The sequence below is a fragment of the Scyliorhinus canicula genome, chromosome 15, assembly GCF_902713615.1.
Source record: "Scyliorhinus canicula chromosome 15, sScyCan1.1, whole genome shotgun sequence".
Lineage (NCBI taxonomy): Eukaryota > Metazoa > Chordata > Chondrichthyes > Carcharhiniformes > Scyliorhinidae > Scyliorhinus > Scyliorhinus canicula.
This window is the reverse complement of record NC_052160.1, coordinates 80973500-80996330: the sequence shown is the minus strand read 5'-3', so window position 1 is coordinate 80996330 and position 22831 is coordinate 80973500.

Genomic DNA, 22831 nt, shown 5'->3' with positions numbered 1-22831 from the left:
CCATGCTACTACTTTACCCTTAATGCCATGCATCTTTATCTTATGCAGCAACCTTTTGTGTGGCACCTTGTCAAAGGCTTTCTGGAAATCCAGATATACCACATCCATCGGCTCCCCGTTATCTACTGCACTGGTAATGTCCTCAAAAAATTCCACTAAATTAGTTAGGCATCACCTGCCTTTTACGAACCCATGCTGCGTCTGCCCAATGGGACAATTTCTATCCAGATGCCTCGCAATTTCTTCCTTGATGATAGATTCCAGCATCTTCCCTATTACCGAAGTTAAGCTCACTGGCCTATAATTTCCTGCTTTCTGCCTACCTCCTTTTTTAAACAGTGGCATCACGTTTGCTAATTTCCAGTCCACCGGGACCACCCCAGAGTCTAGTGAATTTCGGTAAATTATCACTAGTGCATCTGCAATTTCCCTAGCCATCTCTTTTAGCATTCTGGGATGCATTCCATCAGGGCCAGTAGACTTGTCTACCTTTAGCCCCATTAGCTTGCCCATCACTCCCTCCTTAGTGATAACAATCCTCTCAAGGTCCTCACCTGTCATAGCCTCATTTCTATCAGTCGCTGGCATGTTATTTGTGTCTTCCACTGTGAAGACCGACCCAAAAAACCTGTTCAGTTCCTCAGCCATTTCCTCATTTCCCATTATTAAAACTCCCTTCTCATCCTCTAAAGGACCAATATTTACCTTAGCCACTCTTTTTTGTCTTATATATTTGTAAAAACTTTTACTGTCTGTTTTTATATTCTGAGCAAGTTTACTCTCATACTCTATCTTGCTCTTCTTTATAGCTTTTTTAGTAGCTTTCTGTTGCCTCCTAAAGATTTCCCAGTCCTCTAATCTCCCAGCAATCTTTGCCACTTTATATGCTTTTTCCTTCAATTTGATACTCTCCCTTATTTCCTTAGATATCCACGGTCGATTTTCCCTCTTTCTTCCGTCCTTCCTTTTTGTTGGTATAAACCTTTGCTGAGCACTGTGAAAAATCGCTTGGAAGGTTCTCCACTGTTCCTCAACTGTTCCACCATAAAGTCTTAGCTCCCAGTCTACCTTAGCTAGTTCTTCTCTCATCCCCTTGTAATCTCCTTTGTTTAAACACAAAACACAAGTATTTGATTTTACTTTCTCACCCTCCATCTGTATTTTAAATTCCACCATATTGTGATCGCTCCTTCCGAGAGGATCCCTAACTATGAGATCATGAATCAATCCTGTCTCATTACACAGGACAAGATCTAGGACCGCTTGTTCCCTCGTAGGTTCCATTACATACTGTTCTAGGAAACTATCGCGGATACATTCTATAAACTCCTCCTCAAGGTTGCCTTGACTGACCTGGTTAAACCAATCGACATGTAGATTAAAATCCCCCATGATAACTGCTGTACCATTTCTACATGCATCAGTTATTTCTTTGTTTATTGCCTGCCCCACCATATCGTTACTATTTGGTGGCCGATAGACTACTCCTATCAGTGACTTTTTCGCCTTACGATTCCTGATTTCCACCCAAATGGATTCAACCTTATCCTCCATAGCACCGATGTCATCCCTTACTATTGCCCGGATGTCATCCTTAAATATCAGAGCAACACCACCTCCCTTACCATCCACTCTGTCCTTCCGAATAGTTTGATACCCTCGGATATTTAACTCCCAGTCGTGACCATCCTTTAACCATGTTTCAGTAATGGCCACTAAATCATAGTCATTTACGATGATTTGTGCCATCAACTCATTTACTTTATTCCGAATACTACGAGCATTCATGTAAAGTACGCTTATGTTGGTTTTTTTACCTCTGTTTTGAATCTTAACATCTCCAGTTTTATTCCTTTTGTTATTACTGGGCCTATTCACTGAGCTCCCCTCAGTCACTGTACCTTGCACTGTCGCCCTTTTAGATTTTTGACTATGTCTTCTCTGCCTTGCACTTTTCCCCTTACTTCCTTTTGCTTCTGTCCCTGTTTTACTACCTTCCAACTTCCTGCATCGGTTCCCATCCCCCTGCCACATTAGTTTAAACCCTCCCCAACAGCTCTAGAAAACACCCCTTCTAGGACATCGGTCCCAGTCCTGCCCAGGTGCAGACCGTCCGGTTTGCACTGGTCCCACCTCCCCCAGAACCTGTCCCAATGCCCCAGGAATTTGAATCCCTCCCTCTTGCACCATCTCTCGAGCCACGCATTCATCCTATCTATCCTGACATTCCTACTCTGACTAGCTCGTGGCACTGGTAGCAATCCTGAGATTACTACCTTTGAGGTCCTACTTTTTAGTTTAACACCTAACTCCCTGAATTCCGCTTGTAGGACCTCATCCCGTGTTTTACCTATATCGTTGGTGCCTATGTGCACCACGACAGCTGGCTGTTCACCCTCCCCCCCCCCCCCCCAGAATGTCCTGCAGCCGCTCCGAGACATCCTTGACCCTTGCACCAGGGAGGCAACATACCATCCTGGAGTCTCGATTGCGTCCACAGAACCGCCTGTCTATTCCCCTTACGATCGAGTCCCCTATCACTATAGCCGTGCCATTTTTCTTCCTGCCCTGCTGTGCAGCAGAGCCAGCCACGGTGCCATGAACCTGGCTTCTGCTGCCTTCCCCTGGTGAGCCATCTCCCTCAACAGTATCCAAAGCGGTATATCTGTTTTGCAGGGAGATGACCGCAGGGGACACCTGCACTGCCTTCCTACTCTTGCTCTTTCTTTTGGTCACCCATTTTCTATCTCCCTCAGTAACCTTCACCTGCGGTGTGACCAACTCGCTAAACGTGCTATCCACGACCTCCTCAGCATCGCGGATGCTCCAAAGTGAGTCCATCCGCAGCTCCAGAGCCGTTAAGCGGTCTAACAAGAGCTGCAACTGAACACACTTCTTGCACGTGAAGGAGCCAGGGACAGTGGACGTGTCCCTGAGCTCCCACATCGCACACGAGGAGCATGACATGGGTCTGGGGTCTCCTGCCATGTCTTAAACCCTTGGTAAACTTAAACAACTAGAATTTCAAAATAAAAATAAATAAATTAGACAATGAAAAGAAAAAGAGAGACTACTTACCAGTCACTTACCAGGGTTAAAAAGCACCTCCTCACACTCTGCACCGAATTACCTCACTGCACCAAATTACCAAGTTTCAATCCCCACTCTGGATGAGTCTCACTCCGGATGTGTCTCCTGGAAAAGTGCTAGTTTACTGTGTGCGCTGTCTTTCTGTCTTTTATACAGACCTCAGCTAACCGATGACTTAAAAAATACCTTAACTTCAAAGAGAAGAATACAATGTGCCCCTAAACAGGCCTCAGGTGATTGACAGATAACTGCCTCTCAGCAATTAGGGTGGGGGCAGCTTCAACCAATCAGACACTAAGCTCCACACTGCACTTTTAACTGAAAAACAGCAGAATTAGATTTTCCACTTACCTTTGCTGATTTACCTCACTGCACCAAATTACCAAGTTTCAATCCCCCACTCTGGATGAGTCTCACTCCGGATGTGTCTCCTGGAAAAGTGCTAGTTTACTGTGTGCGCTGTCTTTCTGTCTTTTATACAGACCTCAGCTAACCGATGACTTAAAAAATACCTTAACTTCAAAGAGAAGAATACAATGTGCCCCTAAACAGGCCTCAGGTGATTGACGTTGTGCCACCCTGCTCTGCCTGCTGCCCACCCAATGCACCAGGGATGGGACGGGGGGAGGCCGAGAATTCCGGGACGTCCCGTGATGGAGTTAATGGGACGGGCCCCAAAACCTCCTCCTCCCTCGGGGAGCCCGGTGGTCCCCGGGCCTCACTTTGGGACAGAGGTGCGAGCGGGGAAGTGCCCCGTCGCGCCACCGACACCTGGCGCTGCCAGTCCTGGAGGCCTGCAACGGTATCCACCAGGATCCGAAGGTTTGTAGAGACGGAGTCCAGGGAGTTAGACATTCCCGCCAGGGACTGTGCGATCTCAACCTGTGAGTGCACGACACCATCCAGCACATGTGTCAGGCGGTTGATGCTCTCCGCGACTGACTGCTGGGACTGTGCCATTGACTTCTGGGACTGTGCCATCGACTGCTGTGATTGTGCCATGGCGTGCTGCGACTGGGCCATGACCTGCTGAGACTCGGCCAAGGCCCGCAGCGCGCCGGCAATGTCGTGTTGGCTCTGGCGCATTGCTGCCTGTGAGAGGGCAACCCTGTCCAGGGCCGAGGATGACGCGTGCACATTAATCCCAACGCCTTGCATAACCTGACCCATTGCCTCCACCGCGGATGCCACCCGTGCGGTGTCAGCCTGGGTTGCTGCCATGAGCGGCACCACTCCCTGCTCGTGGACGCGGTTCGACTCCTCTAACAGCGTCTGCAGAGTCTGGAAGGAAGCCCTCATCCCGTCATTGTGTCCCTGGGTTTCTTGATGCATCGGCTGTGCGGGTGGGTTGAGAAAGTCCAGGAACTCGGAAAACGTCTGGGAGCCAGCTGCATGCTGGGCCTGGCCTTGCCTCCGCCAGTCCGGGCCCTCGGCTGCTCCGACCTCCACCTGTTGTACCTGCTCAGCTGTGATGTGCGACCCAGACTGTGACCCAGGAGCCTCATCACTAAATAGGCCAACCGGGGTGAGTGTCTCTGGGATGGTGGATGGTGTGGGAGATAGCTGTGCCGCAAGCTCGAGGTCGTCTTGGGTTGACGCCTCCTCTATGTCATCAGCCCGCTGAGAGGCCGCAGGGCGTTCGCGGGCCATTTCTCTCTCTTGCTCTGTCGCCGCCCTCTGGGCATCCTGCTCCACAGATTCGGTTGGGGAGAATGGGACTCCCCGCTGATCAGGCACCCTCTGTTGTGCGGCCCTGGGTGAGGTGGAGGCAGATGCCTGTGTCCGCCTGGAGGCAGACAGCCCTGGTCGTTCGGCATCACGTCCTAGGGAAGAGAATGAAACGGGTTATTTAGATTCGCTCGGCTGGGCGCTGGACGGTGACCCAGTGGGCAGGGTGTGAAGGGACAGAGGATGGGGGAGGTGTCCAAGTGGGCAGGGTGTGTGAAGGGACAGAGGATGGGGGAGGTGTCCAAGTGGGCAGGGTGTGTGAAGGGACAGAGGATGGGGGAGGTGTCCAAGTGGGCAGGGTGTGTGAAGGGACAGAGGATGGGGAAGGTGACCCAGTGGGCAGGGTGTGTGAAGGGATAGAGGATGGGGGAGGTGTCTAAGTGGGCAGAGTGTGTGAAGGGACAGAGGATGGGGGAGGTGTTCCAGTGGGCAGGGTGTGAAGGGACAGAGGATGGGGGAGGTGTCCAAGTGGGCAGGGTGTGAAAGGACAGAGGATGGAGGAGGTGTCCAAGTGGGCAGAGTGTGTGAAGGGACAGAGGATGGGGGAGGTGTCCAAGTGGGCAGGGCGTGAAGGGACAGAGGATGGGGGAGGTGTCCAAGTGGGCAGAGTGTGTGAAGGGACAGAGGATGGGGGAGGTGTCCAAGTGGGCAGGGTGTGTGAAGGGACAGAGGATGGGGGAGGGGGGGTGTTTGTCATGCAGGATTGTCTCACTTGTTGCAGCTCCGCCAACCTCGCATTGCGCGATCTCCCAGGTGGCAGATCCCCCATCAAGGTCCAGTGCCCTCTGCTCAATCATGGTGAGGGGGTGCAGGATGGGCGAACCCCCTCCAGTCTTGTTCCGCTCACGGGTGTTGTGAGCGGTCTTGTCCTGTTGGGGGAGGGGGCATAGGTAGATCATTACAATACGGCAGGTATCAGCAGTCCGTTCAGACACTGGCACAGTTTGGGGGTCAAGTTGTAATAAGACCATTGCATCTCTCCACGGGGGCCAGAGCGCTGGGTCTGTGACAACTTTGTGAACCACCCTCAACTCACTCTGCCCCAATCCCCCTCCACCCCCCCGTGCCGGGGGGGGAGAGGTGGGTGATTAAGAGGGGCACCCTCTTGGCACTTACCCTGGCAGCCCTGGTGAGGTCGTGCATCTTCTTCCGACATTGGTCTGCAGAGCGAGGGGTCTGCCCCACAGCACTGACGGCAGCAGCCACCTCACGCCAGGCCTGGCGCACCGCGCTGGCAGGGTGGCGATGCCCTCTATGCGGGCAGATGATGCCCGTCCTCTGCTCGATTGATTCGAGCAGCGTCTCCACGTCAGCCTCAACGAATCGCGGGGCTGCTCTCCTGAGCTCCGACATCCTGGCCTACAGTTTCTGTGCTCGCCCGCGCCTTTTTATGGCGTCGGGCGGCGTCACGTGGGCGTGTTCGTAGCATCGCCGCATTCCGGCGTCATCGCGCACGTGATTGACGCGGCCCTGTACCTAGCCCATTTCCCGGACGTGAATACCTCGGGAAATGGGCCGTGTCGGGCCGTCGCAAAAGTCGGCCATTCACGATTTTCCGCGAGTGCGGAGAATCGCGCCCCATGTGTGAGGTTGGGGCTGATACAGCTGAAGGTGGTGTACAGGGCACACCTCACGAGGGCGAAGATGAGCCGATTCTTTGAGGGGGTAGAAGATGTGTGTGAACGTTGCCGGGGGGGGGGGGGGGGGGGGGGGGCTAATCACATTCATATGTTTTGGTCCTGTCCAAAGCTTGGGGAGCACTGGAAGGAGGTGTTTAGGATAATTTCCAAGGTGGTGCATGTGAAGCTGGACCCGGGTCCCCGGGAGGCCATATTCGGGGTGTCGGACCAGCCGGGGTTGGAAACGGGTGCGGAGGCAGATATCATAGCCTTCGCCTCGTTGATCGCCCGAAGGCGGATCCTGCTGGGATGGAGAGTGGCCTCTCCACCTGGCGTGGCGGGGGGACCTGTTGGAATACTTGACCCTTGAGAAGGTTAAGTTCGTACTGAGGGGAAGCTCGGAGGGGTTCTACAAGTCATGGACACTATTTATTATGCACTTTCAAGAACTGGACAACATTGAACATTAGTTGGGGGGGGGAGGGTGGGTGGGATGCGGGGGGAGGGGGGCTATGTATGTTGAAGATGGCTGTGGGTAATCCCTGATTCCTTTTTTTTTCTTTGTCATTTGTTTATGTTAACATGCGGGCTGATGTCTGGGCATGGTGGGAGGGTGGGATCGTTGTTACTGTTATGGGGTTTGAGATATTTGTTGTCGTGAAAGGTAGGCAGCTGGTGGCCAACCTGAGAAGATTACTCAATGTGATAATGATGCCCCCAGTGGGTAGGGAGGTGGAGGTAGTGGTGGCAATGGACGCCGAGAAGGCCTTTAACCGGGTGTGGTGGGACTATCTATGGGAGGTGCTCGGACGGTTTGGGTTCGGGGAGGGACTGGTGAATTGGATCAAGCTATTGTATCAGGCCCCGAGGGCCAGCATCAGGACTAACAGAGAAGTGTCGGAGTACTTTAGGTTGTACCGAGGGATCAGACAGGGCTGCCCGCTCTCCCCGCTGCTGTTTGCGCTGGCCATAGAGCCGCTGGCGATTGCACTGAGAGCCGCAGAGGGATGGAAGGGGATGGTGAGGGGCGGGGTAGAACATAGGGTCTCTCTTTATGCAGATGACCTGCTCCTGTACGTGTCGGACCCAGTGGCCGGGATGGGAAGTATACTGGGAATGCTGAGGAAGTTCGGCCAGTTCTCAGGATACAAATTAAATACGGTCAAGAGTGAAATGTTTGTGATCCAGGCAAGGGGCCAGGAGAACAGATTGAGAGGGCTACCGTTTAGGCTAGTTGAGGAAAATTTCCGGTATTTGGGAATCCAGGTGGCACGAGATTGGGGCAGGCTGCATAAGTTAAATTTGGCCAGGGTGGTGAAGCAAATGAAGGGAGAGTTTCGGAGATGGAATGCACTCCCGCTGTCGCTGGCAGGGAGGGTGCAGACTGTAAAGATGACAATCCTCCCTCGATTTTTGTTTATTTTTCAGTGCCTCCCGATCTTTATCCCACAGTCCTTCTTCAAAAGAGTTAACGGGATGATCATGAGCTTTGTCTGGGCGGGAAAATCCCCGCGGGTGAAGGAGGCGATGTTGGAGAGGAACCGCAGCGAGGGAGGGTTGGCTTTGCCGAGTCTGATTAATTATTACTGGGCAGCCAACATCACTATGATAAGGAAGTGGATGGTGGGTACGGGGTCTATTTGGGAGCGGGTGGAGGCGGCTTCGTGCAGGGGCTCCAGCTTGGCAGCCCTGGTCACGGGTCCTCTACCGCTGCCGCCGGCCAAGTACACCACCAGCCCGGTAGTGGTGGCGACCCTGCGGATATGGGGCCAATGGAGGAGGCATGTAGGGGAGATGGGGGCGTCTGTCTGGGCGCCAATCTGCGACAACCATCGGTTTTCCCCCGGCAGTATGGATGGGGGGTTCCGAGTATGGCAGCGGGCGGGGGCGGGAAGGGTGGGCGATATGTTCCTGGAAGGGAGCTTTGCGAGTTTGAGGAGCTTGGAGGAGAAATTTGGGTTGGTAAGGGGAAATGATTTTAGGTACCTACAGTTGCGGGACTTTGTTCGTAGACAGGTCCCATCTTTCCCGCGCCTCCCGCCAATGGGGATCCTAGACAGAATAGTCTCTGGGAGGGAAGAAAGGGAGGGTAGAGTCTCAGGTATTTATAAGGTGCTCATGAGGGAGGAAGGGTCCCAGACAGAGGAGCTGAAACTTAAATGGGAGGAGGTGCTAGGCGGGGAAATGGAGGATGGGCTGTGGGCAGAGGCCCTGAGTAGGGTAAATTCGACCGCAACATGTGCTAGGCTCGGGCTGATTCAATTTAAGGTCGTTCACCGGGCCCATATGACGGTGGCTCGGATGAGCAAATTCTTCGGGATAGAGGGCAAATGCGCTAGGTGCGCAGGAGGTCCAGCGAACCACGTTCACGTGTTGTGGGCATGCCCTAAGCTGAGGGGGTACTGGGAGGGATTTGCGGGGTCATGTCCCGGGTGCTAAAAACAAGGGTGGTGATGAGTCCAGGGGTGGCAATTTTTGGGGTTTCGGAAGACCCGGGCGTCCAGGGGGAGAAAGAGGCCGATGTTTTGGACTTTGCTTCCCTGATAGCCCGGCGACGAATACTATTGGCGTGGAGGGACTCAAAGCCCCCGAAGACTGAGTGGTGGCTTGCGGACATGTCGAGTTTCCTGGGTATGGAAAAAATTAAGTTCGCCTTGAGGGGATCTGTGGAGGGGTTCGCCCGGAGGTGGCAACCATTTATTGACTTCTTTGCGGGAGAGTGAGCGTCAGCAGGGGGTGGGGGGGAGGGTGGGGGGGGGGGGGGGGTAGAGTAGAGTAGAAGGGAAAATATGGCGGGTAGTACCGGTGGGAGAGGAGCGGGCTTGTGCAATATGTTACAATGGAAGTATTGAAAGTACGTGGATGTTTGCGCATTTTTGCCTTTTTTGCTTTCTTTCTGATGATGTCTGTAACTGTTTATAAATAAAACTGTTTATTAAAAAAAAAGATATTTGTTTTTGGTTTTTGATTGTTGTTGGGTGTAAATTCGGGAGAAAAATTGTGAAAAAGGAGAATAAAATATATATTTTTTAAACTTTATGAACTCGTTGTGTATTATTGATGGTGTATCAATTTAATCCACTAAACTTCTAAGATGGACGCTTCACTCAAGATGAACTCCTCACTCAAGCCCGATCTCCTGGAACTGGACCCACAAGCAGCTGACACGACAGAGACTTTTGAACACTGGCTAAGGTGCTTCGAGGCCTACCTCGCGTCGTTCAACGAAGACTTCACAGACCTCCAGAAGAAGCAGATCTTCCATGCACGGGTGAGTCCAAGAGTCTTTAACCTCATCAGGGACGCCCCATCGTATGCGGAGGCAATATCGCAGCTCAAAGGACATTATGTGAAATCCGTCAACCAGGTATATGCTAGGCAACTCCTCGCCACGAGACACCAACGCCCTAGGGAATCACTCACGGAATTCCTACGTGCTTTGCGCATCCTCTGTCGAAACTGCGACTGCTGGGTGATATCGGCTACCCACCACGTTGAGCTGCTGATCAGGGACGCTTATGTCACGGGCATGCACTCGAACTATATCCGCCAACATTTATTAGAAGGGGGGACACTCGGTCTCACAGACACAGTTCAGCTCTCCAACTCACTGGAGGTGGCCTCCCAGAACATAGGGACCTACACATCCGACCATGCGGCACCCTCGTGGGCCTCATGGGCACAGCCATCAGCCGATCCGGGCGCGACGCAAGCCTGTAGCAGCCCGCCAACGCCGGAGGCCCGAGGTGCTACTTCTCCGGACAGATTAATCACTCCAGACAACGCTGCCTGGCATGGACGCAACTTGTAATGGCTGTGGGAAGAAGGGCCACGTCGTAATAGCCTGCCAGGCCCGACCTTCCCCCCCCCCAATCTTCTCGGCCCAGCAGCGCAGCCTTCTACCTGTCAGCGCCACCCTCAGCTGCCATGCCACCCGCCATGTGCGACCCGTGTGCCCCCATCTTTAATCTCAGCCGACACGTGTGACCCACGGGGGCCGCCATCTTGAGTGCTACCTTGCACCTCACCCGCCACGTGCGACTCATGAGGGCTGCTATCCTGGGACCCCTCCGCTGCTTCCCGGGACCCCAGCTCGCCTGACTGTATGTTGACCGCTGCTACCGCTGACCGGTCCGCCAGCTGTCTTCCGACACTCGCCTCCGTCACACTGGACCAGTCCCAGTCCCGGCCGCTCCACCACGCGAGGTCCACGATGACCGTCTGGATCAATGGACACATGACGGCTTGCCTTTTCGATTCCGGAAGCACAGACAGCTTCATACACCCGGATACAGGAAGGCACTGCTCCCTCCCCATCCTCCCCGCGACCCAGATAATCTCCGTGGCTTCCGGATCCCACGCTGTGGAAATCCAGCGGTACTGCGTCATGACCCTCACTGTGCAAGGCATAGAGTACACCAACTTTAGGCTCTACATCCTCCCCCATCTCTGTGCTGCCCTATTACTGGGGCTCGACTTTCAATGCCACCTCCAGAGTCATACCTTGAAATTCAAAGGACCACTGCCCCCCACCCCACCGTCTTTAGCCTTGCGACCCTTCAGGTCGCACCACCCTCCCTCTTTGCAAACCTCACCCCGGACTGTAAGCCCATCGCTACCAGAAGCAGACGCTAGTGTCCAGGACAGGGCCTCCATCTGGTCGGAAGTCCAGCGACTCCTGCGAGAGAGGAATATTGAGGCTCGTAACAGCCCCTGGAGAGCCCAAGTGGTGGTCGTCAAGACTGGGTAGAAGCATCGGATGGTCATCGATTACAGCCAGACCATCAACCGGGACACACAGATCAATGCGTACCCCCTCCCCTGCATATCTCACATGGTCAATCAGATTGCGCAGTATCGAGTCTTCTCCAAGTTGACTTGAAGTCTGCGTACCACCAGCTCCCTATCCGCCCGGAGGACCGCCAATACACTGCCTTCGAGGCAGATGGACGCCTCTATCACTTCTTCACGGTTCCCTTCGGCATCACTAACGGGGTCTCGGTCTTCCAAAGGGAAATGGACCAAATGGTTGACCAGTGCAGGCTGCGGGCCATGTTCCCGTACCTGGACAACATCACCATCTGCAGCCGTGACCAGCAGGACCATGACGAGAACTTCCGCGCTTCCTCCACACCGCAAAACTCCGACCAGGACTGCCAGGTCTGCGCGCAGTGCAAGCCACACTTCTATGGGCCAGACTGAGCACACCTGGTAAAGGCCTCCCTCCCCTTTGAGTGCTCAGCATGGATTCAAAGGGCCCCTCCCCTCCACTGACCCTAACGTGTACTTCTTCAACATCGTTGATGAGTACTCAAGATTCCCCTTCGCCATCCCATGCCCCGACATGACCTCTGCCACGGTCATCAAGGCCCTGCACAGCCTTTTCACCCAGTTCAGGTTCCCCGCCTATATCCACAGCGATCGGGGTTTCTCCTTTATGAGCAACGAGTTGTATCAGTTCCTGCTCAGCAAAGGCATTGCCTCCAGCAGGACGACCAGCTATAACCCCCTGGGAAACGGACAGGTTGAGAGGGAGAACACGACGGTCTGGAAGGCCGTCCTTCTGGAACTAGGTCGAAGAATCGGCCAGACTCCAACTGGCAGGAGGTCCTCCCCAATGCGCTCCACTCCATCCAGTCGCTCCTGTGTACAGCTACTAACGTGACCCCTCATGAGCGTCTGTTTGCCTTCCCCAGGAAGTCCACTTCCGGGGTCTCTCTCCCATCCTGGCTGACAGTCCCAGGGCCCGTCATTGTCCAGCAGCATGCGAGAAGCCATAAAACTGTCCCCCTCAACGAGAAGGCCCAGCTGCTCCATGCAAACCTCCAATATGCCTACGTGGCACACCAGGACGGGCGGCAGGGCACAGTCTCCCTTCGGGATTTGTCTCCTGCAGGCTCCCCGGGGACCATCACCACCACCACCCCCCCCCCCTCCCCCCCCCCCACTCTACACCATCTTACACCACCCCTGCCCACCTCCCTCGCGAACTGACACCCACAGACCCACCGGTGACAAATACCACCACCTCTGCCCCTACACCGCCCTCTCCTTCACCGACCCAACATCTGGGTGAAGAAGCTGATGACAACATGCTCGAGGACGCACAGGCCTCGACGCCGGCGTCAACACCACAGCTGGGACTGAGGCGATCACGGCGGAAGGTCAAGGCCCCGACAGACTGGACCTTTAAGACCTCTTCACCAACGCCGGACATTTTTTAAACAGGGGGTGAATGTGGAAAACCACATGATTGCATTGTCTGGACTGTACTGTATTGTACATGCCTGGGCTTGTCCAGGTTGGCTCCGCTTGTGGCTCCTCCCCTCGGGGCTTCTGTATAAAAGTGGCAAGTCTCCACCTCCGGCCCCAATTCGGGTCCAGAGGCAGGAGGCTTGCTGTTTAGTTTATTAAAGGCTCAGTTAACTTTATCAACTCATCGTGTATTATTGATGGTGTATCAGAGTGAGGAGTTGTAAAAGTCAAAAGTACAAATCTTTTTATAGCTACGTGACCATGCTTACCAGTCCTTCTCCAATGATCCTCACAAAAGAGTTGCTGTTCTCACCTGCAAAGCACTATTTGCTTTGAGCACTCATCTGAAAGTTCAGGTCAGGCCCTGACCATTTTTCTCCTGTGCCACGAGTCCAGACACTGACCCCTGTTGGGGCTGGTTTAGCTCACTCGGCTAAATCGCTGGCTTTTAAAGCAGACCAAGTAGGCCAGCAGCACGGTTCGATTCCCGTACCAGCCTCCCCGGACAGGCGCTGGAATGTGGCGACTAGGGGCTTTTCACAGTAACTTCATTGAAGCCTACTCGTGACAATAAGCGATTTTCATTTTTTTTTCATATCTGTGGGAACTGCAGCCACAACCACACTGAGGCAGCTGTACACTTTAGAAAATGGGGTGACAGCACCTGTACCTCACTCACCCTGTTGGCTGCAGCCTTCCCATCCTCTGTGCTGTGCTCTCCTTCCATCCACTTATTCTCCAGCACAAGCCACAGGAGAGGTGCCTAAAGATTGGAATACAGCAAATGTTGTGCCCTTGTTTAAGAAGGGCTGAATGGAGAAGCCCGGGAACTACCGATCAGGTAGTCTTACTTCCGTAGTGGGTAAATTGTTAGAAGGTATTCTGAGGGACAGGATCTACAGGCATTTAGACAGGCAAGGGCTAATTAGGGAAAGTCAGCATGGCTTTGTAAGGAGAAAGTCATGGCTCACAAATTTGATTGATCTTTTTGAAGGGGTAACCAAGAAGGTAGATGAGGGCAGTGTGGTCGACGTAGTCCACACAGCCATTAGCAAGGCTATTGATAGGTTTTTGAAAAAGGTTAATTCTCACGGAATCCAGGGCGAGGTAGCCAATTGGATACGAAATTGGCTTGGTGACCAAAGCCAAAGGTTGGTTGTGGAGGGTTGTTTTTCAAACTGGAGGCCTGTGACCAGCGGTGTGCCTCCGGGATCGGTGCCGGGTCCACAGTTATTTATGATATATATATAAATGGTTTGGGTGAGAATGCAGGAGACATGGTTTGTAAGTTTGCAGATGAGACCAAGATTAGTGGCACAGTGGATAATGAAGAAGGTTATATAAGATTGCAACAGGATCTTGACCAATTGGGCCTGTGGGCCGATGAATGGCAGATGGAGTTTAATTTGGATAAATGTGATGTGATGCATTTCGGTAGATCAAATCACGGCAGGACGTACTCAGTTAATGGTAGGGAGTTGGAGAGAGTTACAGAACAAATAGATCCAGGAGTACAGGTTCATAGCTCCTTGAAGGTGGAGCCGCAGGTGGACAGGGTGGTGAAGAAAGCATTCAGCATGCTAGGTTTAATTTGTCAGAATATTGAATACAGGAGTTGGGACGTCTTGTTGAGATTGTACAAGGCATTGGTAAGACCACACATGGAACACTGTGTTCAGTTCTGGTCACTGGAAGGATATTGTTAAACTAGAACGAGTGCAGAAGAGATTTACAAGGATGCTACCAGGATTTGATGGTCTGAGTTATCAGGAGAGGCTGGATAGGATGGGCTTAGGGGTGATCTTGTAGAGGTTTATAAAATAATGAGGAGCATCTTTTCCCAAAGGTAGAAGAGTCTAGAACTCGAGGGCATAGGCTTAAGGTCAGAGGAGAGAGATACAAAAGAGACCAGAGGGGGAATTTCTTCACCCAGAGGGTGGTGCGCATTTGGAACGGGCTGCCAGAAGCATTGGTCGAGGTGGGTACAAATTTGTCCTTTAAAAAGCAGGTAGAACGTGGGAGCTATTCATGCAACTGTTCCGGGACCTGTTTGTGGCCAACGTACATGAGGAAGAATAGTCGGGTGGCCAAGAACCAGGGGAAAATGGACGGGAATCGGGGGAAGGTAGCCGGGGGGAGGGGGGGGGGGGGGGGGGGGGGGGGGCTACGGGCTCGGTATGGGGGTTTGATGGCAAGCCAAGGCGCCAAAACCAAACTATAAATAAATGCCTATAAACATGTGCCTCGGCCATATTGGGGAATGTAAAATATGTATGCTGGCTAAAGGGGGCGGCCACAATTATTGTTATGAAGATGCTTACCTGTAAATATTCATGTTAAATTTTTGTGTTTTCCTTTTTTTTTTCTCTCTCTCTAATAACTTGTAATTTGTCATATATAAAATATGAAAACTCAATAAAAAAACATTTATAAAAAAAAAAAGCAGTTAGACGACTTCTGGTTGCGGCTATGCGGAGCTAAGCCGCTCGTTCGGCAGCTCCCGCTAATAACGGACTTTGGGGCTCTTTTCAGGGCCCCCAACGGAGCTTCTTCGACGATTCCCGATGTAGGAAGGGGTCTGCAGTAGATCCCCAGGGTCCTATGGTCCGGACCAGGAGTGGGGTGAGCAGAAAAGCGGTGGCAACGCCCCTGGAAAAGTGGGGGAAGGGAAACAAAATGGCGGCCGGTGGAGCCCTCGAGGAGCTGAGGCAGTGGGTGCAGGAGCAGCAGGAGACTCTTCTGCGCTGCTTCCAGGAGCTTAAGTTGGAGCTGCTGGAGTCGCTGAAGGCTCCCACCAGAGAGCTGATGGAGACTCAGACAGCCCAGGGGGCCGCAATCCGGGATCTGCAGCAGCAAGCCTCCGAAAGGGAGGATGAGGCCGTGGCCATCGCGGGGAAGGTGGAGATGCACGAGGCGCTCCATAAAAAGTGGCAGGAGCGGTTCGAGGAGCTGGACAACCCGTCGAGGCGGAGGAATTTACGGATCCTGGGCTTCACGGAGGGGCTGGAGGGGTCGGACCTGGCGGCCTATGTGGTCATTATGCTGAACTCGCTGATGGGAGCTGGGTCCTTCCAGGGGCCCCTGGAGTTGGAGGGAACCCACAGAATTCTGGCTAGGAGGCCCAAGCAGAACGAGCCACCGCGGGCGGTGTTGGTGCGGTTTCACCGGTTCGTGGATCGTGAATGCGTGCTCCGGTGGGCCAAGAAGGAGCGGAGCAGCAAGTGGGAGAACACGGAAGTGCGGATCTTCCAGGACTGGAGTGCGGAGGTGGCTAACCGGAGGGCCGGGTTTAACCGGACGAAGGCCGTGCTCCACAGACGGAGCGTGAAGTTTGGCATGTTGCAGCCGGCGCGTCTGTGGGTCACCTACAAGGACCAGCACCATTATTTTGAGTCCCGGGAGGAGGCGTGGGCCTTTGTGCAGGCCGAGAAACTGGACTCAAACTGAGGGTCTAAGATGGGGGATTTTGTATGATAAAGTACTTAAGTTTGCTCTGTTTAATGCAAGATGTGCGTTGGCTTTAGGGTGGGTGGAGTGATGTTGTTATGTCTTTTTGTATGGGTCTGGTGGACGGGTTTGGGCAGGGAGGTAAACGGGGAGTGCGGGGAGCTGGTGGGGAGTCTGGTAATGGGAGTTTCCCTAGAGGAGGCGGGGTTGGGCAGGGCGAAAGCACGGGTTTTTCTCTGGTTTCCCGCGCTGTGGGATGGTGGGAGCGGAGTCGGGGCTGAGAAGCGCGGGCCGTTGCTGGATGTTATTTTCCCGCGCAAGAGCGGGGGGTGGGGGAGGAGGGTCTGCTGATGGGCACGAAGGAGGAGGGGTAGTCTCACGTGGGGAGGAGTCGGAGGTAGGGCGGGAGTCGCCAGGGTCAGCAGAAGTAAACTGGCTCACGGGAGTGCTATGAAGGGAGGGGCGTGGCTCGGAGGGGTCCTAGCCTGGGGGGGGAGGGGAGGGGGGGTATAGGGTTGCTGCAGAAACGGTCAGGAAGGAGCTGGAGGATGCAGGGTGTGCTGGGGGGAGATGCAGCCGTGGGGAACTGGCCGAGCGGGGGACGCTGGCCAGTGGTGGGCAGGGGATGGGTTATGGCTAATCGGCAGGGGAGGGGGGCAGGGAGCCCTCTGATCCGGCTGATAACCTGGAATGTGAGGGGGCTGAATGGGCCGGTCAAACGGGCCCAGGTGTTTGCGCACTTGAAGGGACTGAAGACGGATGTGGCCACACTCCAAGAGACATACCTGAAAGTGGCGGACCAGGTTCGGTTGAGGAAGGGATGGGTGGGCCAAGTATTTCACTCAGGGTTGGATGAGAAGAGTCGGGGGGTGGCAATCCTGGTGGGAAAGAGGGTGCCGTTTGAGGCGTTAAAGGTGGTGGCTGACAGTGGCGGGAGGTATGTGATGGTGAGTGGTAAGCTGCAGGGGGAGCGGGTGGTGTTGGTGAATGTTTACGCCCCAAATTGGGACGATGCGGGGTTTATGCGGCGTATGTTGGGCCGCATTCCGGACCTGGAGGTGGGGGGCCTGATCATGGGGGAGGACTTCAACACGGTGCTGGATCCCCCATTGGATCGATCCAAGTCCCGGACGGGTAGGAGGCCAGCGGCGGCTAAGGTGTTGAGGGGATTTATGGATCAGATGGTGGGGGTGGATCCCTGGAGGTTTGCGAGGCCAACGGCCAGGGAGTACTCGTTTTTCTCCAACGTGCATAAGGCCTATTCGAGGATTGATCATTTTTGTCCTCAGCAGGGGGCTAGTTTCGAGGGTGGATGATGTTGAATACTCTGCCATTGCCATTTCAGATCATGCCCCGCACTGGGTGGACCTCGGGCTGGGGGAGGAGAGGGACCAACGTCCGCTCTGGCTCTTGGATGTGGGGCTGCTGTCAGATGAGGAGGTGGCCGAGAGGGTTCGGGAGTGTATTGAGACAAACGATAACGGGGAGGTCCAAGTGGGGACGGTCTGAGAGGCATTGAAGGCGGTGACTAGAGGGGAGTTGATTTCCATCCGAACCCATAGGGAGAGGGGGGGAGCAGAGGGAGAGGTGGAGACTGATAGGGGAGATGGTGAGGGTGGATAGGAGATATGCGGAGGCTCCGGAGGAGGGATTGCTGGGGGAGAGGTGTAGCCTTCAGGCCAGGTTCGACCTATTGACTACCAGAAAGGCGGAAGCTCAGTGGAGGAAAGCACAGGGGGCGGTGTATGAATATGGGGAGAAGGCGAGCTGGATGCCGGCACACCAGCTCCGACAGCGGGACGGGGCCAGGGAGATTGGGGGAGTGACGGATAGAGCTGGGAAGGTGGTGCGGAGGGGGTAGATGTTAATGGGGTTTCAGGGACTGCTATGGGGAACTGTACCGGTCTGAACCCCTGGTGGAGGGGGGTGGAATGGGGCGCTTCTTGGACAAGCTGTGATTTCCGAAGGTGGAGGATGGGCAGGTGGAGGGACTGGGGGCGCCGATTGAGCTGGAGGAGTTGGTTAAAGGGATAGGGAGCATGCAGTCGGGGAAGGCGCCGGGGCCGGATGGGTTTCCGGCCGAATTTTATAAAAGGTATGCGGACCTGTTGGGCCCCCGGTTGGTCCAGACCTTTAACGAGGCAAGGGAGAATTGGGGGGGCTTTGCCCCCAACTATGTCACGGGCGCTGATTTCCTTGATCCTGAAGCGGGACAAGGACCCTCTGCAGTATGGGTCATATAGGCCGATCTCGCTGCTAAATGTAGACGCCAAGCTGCTGGCAAAGATCTTAGCCACAAGAATAGAGGATTGTGTGCCGGGGGTCATTCAGGAGGACCAGGCGGGGTTTGTGAAGGGAAGGCAGTTGAATACAAACGTACAAAGGCTCCTCAACGTTATTATGATGCCGGCTGTGGAAGGGGAGGCGGAGATAGTGGTGGCATTAGATGCGGAGAAGGCCTTTGATAGGGTTGAGTGGGGGTATCTGTGGGAGGTGTTGGAGAGGTTCGGGTTTGGGGAGGGGTTTGTCCATTGGGTGAGGTTGCTCTATGAGGCCCCGATGGCGAGTGTAGCCACGAATAGGAGGAGGTCGGAGTACTTTCGGCTGTACCGGGGGACGAGACAGGGGTGTCCCCTGTCCCCCTTGCTCTTTGCGATGGCAATTGAGCCCCTGGCCATGGCGTTGAGGGAGTCAGGGAACTGGAGGGGCCTGGTGCAGGGTGGGGAGGAGCATCGATTGTCGCTTTATGGGGACGACCTGTTGCTGTGTGTGGCGGACCCGGTGGGGGGGATGCCGGAGGTGATGAGGATTCTTAGTGAATTTGGGGGCTTCTCTGGGTACAAGCTGAACCTGGGGAAGAGCGAGTTTTTCGTGGTGCACCCGGGGGATCAGGAGGATGGGATTGGTAGGCTCCCACTGAAGCAGGCAGGGAAGAGCTTCAGGTACCTAGGAGTCCAGGTGGCTGGGAGCTGGGGGGCCCTGCACAAGCTCAACCTCACAAGGTTGGTGGAGCAGATGGAGGAGGAGTTCAAAAGGTGGGATATGTTACCGCTGTCACTGGCGGGGAGGGTGCAGTCCATTAAGATGACGGTGCTCCCAAGGTTTTTGTTCCTGTTCCAGTGCCTCCCCAATCTTATCCCGAAGGACTTTTTTAGGAGGGGCAACAGGAGTATTACGGGATTTGTGTGGGCGCATGGGACTGAGGGTGAGAAGAGTGTTCATGGAACGGGGCAGGGATGGGGGGGCTGGCGCTGCCCAACCTCTGTGGGTAGTACTCGGCTGCCAACGCGGCAATGGTGCGTAAGTGGGTAATGGACGGGGAAGGGGCAACATGGAAGAGGATGGAGGTGGCGTCCTGTGTGGGCACGAGCTTGGAGGCGCTGATAACGGCTCCGTTGCCGCTCCATCCAACGAGGTGTACCACGAGCCCGGTGGTGGCGGCTACCCTCAAACTTTGGGGGCAATGGAGACGGCATAGGGGAGAAGTGTGGGGCTCGATGGAGGCCCCGATACAGGGGAACCATCGGTTTGTCCCAGGGAGCATTGATGGCGGATTTCTGGGCTGGCACAGGGTCGGGGTTAGGAGGTTGAGGGACCTGTTTGTGGAGGGGAGGTTCGCGATCGTGGGGGAGTTAGAGGGGAAGTTTGGGCTCCCCCGGGGAACATGTTTAGGTACATGCAGGTTAGGGCGTTTGCCAGGCGGCAGGTGGAGGTGTTCCCCTTGCTGTCCCTACGTGGGGTACGGGACAGGGTACTCTCGGGGGTGTGGGTTGGAGGAGGGAGGATTTCGGACACTACCGGGTAATGCAGGAGGTAGACGAGGCCTCGGTGGAGGAACTGAAGGGTAAATGGGAAGAGGAGCTGGGTGAGGAGATTGAAGAGGGGACGTGGGCGGATGCCCTGGAGAGAGTGAATTCCTCCTCTTCCTGTGTGAGACTTAGCCTCAAACAGTTGAAGGCGCTGCATAGGGCCCACGTGACTGGGACGAGGTTGAGTAGGTTTTTCGGGGGCGAAGACAGGTGTGCTAGGTGCTCGGGGAGCCCAGCGAACCACGCCCATATGTTTTGGGCGTGCCCAGCGCTGGGGAGGTTTTGGAAAGGGGTAGCAAGGATGGTGTCGAGGGTGGTGGGATCCAGGGTCAAGCCAGGCTGGGGACTCGTAATATCTGGGGTTGCAGTGGAGCCGGAAGTGCAGGAGGCGAAAGAGGCCGATGTTCTGGCCTATGCGTCCCTAGTAGCCCGGCGGAGGATTTTGCTTCAATGGAAGGATGCGAGGCCCCCAAGCGTTGAAGCCTGGATCAATGATATGGTGGGGTTCATCAAATTGGAGAAGGTGAAATTTGCCCTGAGGGGATCTGTACAAGGGTTCTTTAGGCGGTGGCAGCCTTTCCTGGACTAGCTGGCAGAACGGAAGGAACCCGGGGAGGGGGGGTGGCCGGGGGGGGGGGGTTGGTTCGGTGGGAGGGAGAACTGTGTACATGGGTTTGTGGGATGTGGCGGTGTTACCTCTTTCCCTGTTGTTGTTCGTTTTATTTTTATTTTTTCTTTTGTTTGCAGTTGCTTTTGTAGTTGGGTGGTTGTTGTTCTTGGGTTTTTTCCATGGTTGTTTTGTTAATATTGTTTTATTGTTTATATTTTGTGAAAATCTTAATAAAAATTATTTTTTTTTAAAAAAGAGGTTGCACTGGAAGTCGAGTCCCAGTAAGAGTGGGGCGCAGGCTTCGGGGAGTACGTATAGCTGGAGGTTCGAGTAGCTGGTGCCCAGAATTGTTCGGGTTGCGACGGTGCGCCCTTGGAGGTGAACAGAGTGTGAGCCCGAAGCGAGGGAGATCGCTTGCCGTGCAGGGCAAATAGGGAGCGAACAGCATCTTACCAGATCTAGGTGTACGAAGCTCTCGGTGCTCCCGGAGTCGAAGAGGCACGGTGCACTGTACCCGTTGATTTAACGGTCATCATCGAGTTGCGGAGGTATTTCGGATGTGACTGGTCCAACGTGACCGCGCTGAGTTGCGGGTAGTCGGCGGCTCGATCAGCTGTGCTGGAGTGGCCCCGTGATGACTGTCCGCTGAGGTTGTAGTCTTCGATGTGAGTTTCAGAGTTTGAAGAGGATGGATCCCAAGATGGCCGCCCACGTGGATCGCACGTGGCGGGCGGCGAGGAAGATGGCGCCCAAGATGGCGGCCCCCGTGAGTCGCATGTGGCTGGCCGCATGGAGGAGGGTTGCCAAGATGGCGGCCCCCATGAGTCGCACGTGTCAGGTGGGGGCGGAGTCGGCATACAGGCTGCAGCATTTCAGGGCCTGCGGGCCTGCGAGTTTGGGAAGCGAGTGCTCTGGGCTGCGGGAGAGTTTGGAGAGGAGGATTTCTTTGCCAGGCAGACCCGGGCATAGTGTCCTTTGCGACCGCAGCTGCTGCAGGTCGCATTGCGGGCCGGGCAGTGCTGCCGTGGGTGTTGGGGCTGCCCACAAAAATGGCACACTGTGGCTGCATAGTGGGTGGGTGGCCGCGTGGTGCAGGCCTGGGCCCGTCGCTGGTCGGTGGCCCAGGATGGGGTCGCTTGGTCTGCGGGGAACGAGGTGAGGCTGCGGAACGAGACCTCCATGGTTGTAGCGAACTACAGTGTCCTCCAAGTTCTGGGCCGCTTTTTCAAGCAACCGCTGGCGCACATAGTTTGACCTGAGCCCTGCCACGTACACATCTCGGACAGCGAGCTCCATATGCTGGGCGGCTGATACAGCTTGATAATTGCAGAGCCGCACAACTTGTGTGTCACACCCAGGACCCACATCACACTGCAGCTCACTCCCAGCAGACACACACTTCCCACCCTCAACCCCATCTGTAGGACCTGCCCAAACACAGGCCTCTAAGCATTGAGTTGATTGGTGGCACTGCTCACCCAGATGCCACCTGCTGGTGGGATAACACATGTCCCACCCAATCAGGAAACCCACAGTACGTCCCATTGGAGGAAACAGGACAGGGGCCACAGAGCCTATTGCTGACACGGGTTGCTGCAGCCACCGGTACCCCTGTTGACAGGAAAGGACGGTGACGATAGAGGCTCCCTACATCACAGGCCCGGTGCCACTCATTGATGGAGACAAGGATGCAGTGTGGATGACAACATATCGAGGAAACCAAGTGAGGGGTGGGGAGGGGTGAGGTATGGTTGGGGGGGATATGTGTTGAGGATGGGGCTGAAGTACAATTCAGGGTCACCATGTAACCTGTTGTCTTTGGATAGGCAAGGAATCCTCATCTTGCTAACATTTTTTCCATTTTCACCCATCTGCTAAGAATGAATTTCGGAGTCCAGCCAGGTACGCTCGCTATCTACCGAGCTGCTGCTGCTTTTGCAGACGCACAGAAGCTGGAGGGTAAAGCCCAGGCAGATACGGGGAGAACGTGCAAACTCCACACGGACAGTGACCCAGGGCCGGAATTTGAACCCGGGCCCTCAGTGCCCTAGTCCCAGTGCTTACACTGCGCCATGTGCCGCCCCCTGCGCCAGTACATGTCTGACTGTGACTGGGCTCCCCTGTCCTGTGCCTCAGCCATTGACCCCATAGTGTGCCCCAAGCCTTACTCCATGGCTCAGATTTCTTGGCCCAATCCTTCCACTACGGATGCCACCCGTTCATTGTTGGCCTGAGTAGCACACATTGTCGGCACTATCTCCTGCGCTTGAAGG